Here is a 3,649-nt window from a genome sequence, read left to right as displayed (position 1 = left end):
CAAACTCTTCCTTAAGTTACTTTGGGTCATGATGCTTATCAGAACAATAGAATTTTAACTAACTAAGATGCAAACAAAAAGAAATGATACTTATTTAAGGTGATGAACATGTCAGTCATTTTGACTGATATCATATACAGATGATGAAATACTACCCCAAACCCCATGGACATGTAAAATTAAACATATATGCAAGAAAATCCCTCAAAGGCATAGACAGTATCTCTCATTACATTGACCATGTTTACTGTATGCCTTTTACTAACATGTTGACCAATATTTAATGTTTGAAGACTGTGACTGGAAGCATGGTGAGTTGCTCTGAGTGCTTTCCTAGCATGCATGAAGTTCTGTGGCAGCTCACACCTGTATTCTCAGAACTCATGAAGCAAAGAGGCAGGAAGATCAGAAGTTAAAGATCATTAGTTGCATAGTGAGTTTGAAGCCAGTGTAGACATGTGAAACAGACATAGACAAATAGACGGTCAGATGGACAGGCACATGCACACGTGCATGCACACACACATGCACACGCACACACACACACACACTCACACACACACACACACTCACACATACACACATGCAAAGACATGATGTTCCCTCCAGATTTAAAAATACAGCATCTTCAAGTATATTCAGCCACTAATAGCATATACTTGGACATGCGAATGTGCTCAATGACTAAAGCACTTGAATGCAGTAATCAAGGTAACAAAAGGAGCCTAATATACTTAAGGAAGGTGTATATGTATTTGTGAAGAAGATAAGGAAAACAAATGTCTTACTGAAAAGAATCAAGAGGGATGAAAATATAGGTAAATAGAAGGGATCCAAGTGCTTGGAAGGATAACTTTGTCCACAGACCGTCTTTCATTCCTAAAAATTGTTTTCCTACTTTCTTTATTGGATATTTTCTTTATTTACATTTCAAATGTTATCCCATTTCCTGCCCCCCTTCCAGGAAACACTCTATCACATCCTCCCTCCCTCTGCTTCTATGAAGGTGTTCCTCCAACCACCAATCCACTCCCATCTCACCACCCTTGATTCCCCTACACTGGGTCATCTATTGAGCCTTCATAGGACCAAGGGCCTCTCCTTCCATTGGTACGTGACAAGGCCATCCTCTGGTACATGTGCAGCTGGAGCCATGTGTACTCCTTTGTTGATGGTTTAGTCCCTGTGAGTTCTGGGGGGTCTGGTGGGTTGATATTGTTCTTCCCACAGGGTTGTAAACCCCTTCAACTCCTTCAGTCCCTTCTCTAACTCCTCTACTAGGGACCCAGTACTCAGTCCAATGGCTGGCTGCTAACATCTGCTTCTGTATTTGTAAGACTCTGTCAGGGCCTCTCAAGAGATAGCAATATCAGGCTCCTTTCAGCATGCACTTCCTGGCATCCACAATAATATCTAGAATTGATAACTATATATGGGATGAACCCCTAGTTGGGACAGTCTCTGGGTGGCCTTTCATTTAGTCTCTACTTTACACTTTATCTCCATATTTGCTCCCGTGAGGATTTTGTTCTACTTCTAAGATGGACCAAAGCACCCACATTTTGGTCTTCCTTCTTATTGAGCTTCATGTGGTCTGTTAATTGTATCCTGGTTATTTGGAGCTTTTGGGCTAGTATCCACTTATCAGTGAGTGCATACCATGTATTTTCTTTTGCAATTGGGTTACCTCACTCAGTGTGATATTTTCTAGTTCTATCCATTTGCCTAAAAATTTCATGAATTCATCATTTTTTTTTTTTTTTTTTTTTTTTCGAGACAGGGTTTCTCTGTATAGCCCTGGCTGTCCTGGAACTCACTCTGGAGACCAGGCTGGCCTCGAACTCAGAAATCCGCCTGCCTCTGCCTCCCAAGTGCTGGGATTAAAGGCGTGCGCCACCACTGCCCGGCGAATTCATCATTTTTAATAGCTGAGTAGTACTCCATTGTGTAAATGTACCACATTTTCTGTATCCATTGCTCTGTTGAAGGACATCTGGGTTCTTCCCAGCTCCTGGCTCTTATAAATAAGGCTGCTATGAACATAGTGGAGCACGTGTCCTTATTACATGTTGGAGCATCTTCTGGGTATATGCCCAGGAGTGGCACAGCTGGATCCTCAGGTAATACTATGTCCAATTTTCTGAGGAACTGCCAAATTGATTTCCAGAGGGATTGTACCAGCTTGTATTTCCACCAGCAATGGAGGAGTGTTCTTCTTTCTTCACATCCTTGCTATCATCTGCTGTCACCTGAGTTTTTGATCTTAGCCATTCTGTCTGGTGTGAGGTAGGATCTCAGAGTTGTTTTGATTTGCATTTACCCAATGACTAAGGTTGTTGAACATTTCTTTAGATGTCTCTCAGCCATTTGATATTCCTCAGTTGAAAATTCTGTGTTTAGCTCTGTACCCCATTTTTTAATAGGGATATTTGGTTTTCTGGAATCTAACTTCTTGAGTTCTTTGTATATATTGGATTTTAGCCCTTTACCAGATATAGGATTAGTAAAGATCTTTTCCCAATCTGTTGGTTGCCTTTTTGTCTTATTGACAGTGTTCTTTGCCTTACAGAAGCTTTGCAATTTTATGAGGTCCCATTTGTTAATTCTTGATCTTACAGCACAGGCCATTGGTACTCTGTTCAGGAATTTTTCCCCTCTGCCCATATGTTTGAGGCTCTTTCCCACTTTCTCTTCTATAAGTTCCTGTGTATCTGTTTTTATGTGGAGGTTCTTGATCCACTTTGTACAAGGAGATAGGAATGGGTCAATTTTCATTCTTCTACATGCTGACCGCCAGCTGAGCCAGCACTATTTGTTAAAAATGCTGTTTTTTTTCCACTGGATGGTTTTAGCCCCTTTGTCAAAGGTCAAGTGACCATAGGTGTGTGGGTTCATTTCTGGGTCTTCAATTCTATTCCATTGATCTTCTTGCCCGTCTCTGTACCAACACCATGCAGTTTTTATCACTGTTGCTCTGTAATACAGCTTGAGGTCAGGGATGGTGATTCCTCCAGAAGTTCTTTTGTTGTTGAGAATAGTTTTTACTATTCTGGGTTTTTTGTTATTCTGAATGAATTTGCAAATTTCTCTTTCTAACTCTATGAAGAATTGCTTTGGAATTTTGATGGGGGATTGCATTGATCTGTAGATTGCTTTAGGCAAGATGTCCATTTTTACTATATTAATCCTGCCAATCCATGAGCATGGGAGATCTTTCCATCTTCTGAGATCTTCGATTTCTTCCTTCAGAGACTTAACGTTCTTGTCCTGTAGATCTTTCACTTGCTTGGTTAGAGTTATACCAAGGTATGTAATATAATTTGTGGCTATTGTGAAGGTTGTTATTTCTCTAATTTCTTTCTCAGCCTGTTTATCCTTTGAGTAGAGGAAGCCTACTGATTTGTTTGAGTTAATTTTCCTATTTTCTATAAAAATCCTTTGAGATAGTCTCATATAGCCCAAGCTGACTCTGAACTCTGTATGTAACCAAGGATTGCCTTTAAATCCTGATCTTTCTGACTGAATTTCTCAAGTGTTGGGATGAGAGATACATGCCACCATGCCCAGGTTATGTGGTGCTGGGTTTGCACTCAGGGATACATACATTCTCAGCAAGCACTGTAGCAACGAGCCCTAACCCTAGCATTCT

This window comes from Mastomys coucha, unplaced genomic scaffold, assembly GCF_008632895.1.
Source record: "Mastomys coucha isolate ucsf_1 unplaced genomic scaffold, UCSF_Mcou_1 pScaffold1, whole genome shotgun sequence".
In the NCBI taxonomy this organism is placed as follows: Eukaryota; Metazoa; Chordata; class Mammalia; order Rodentia; family Muridae; genus Mastomys; species Mastomys coucha.
The sequence above is the reverse complement of the archived record's forward strand: the minus strand, read 5'-3'. Positions refer to the sequence as shown.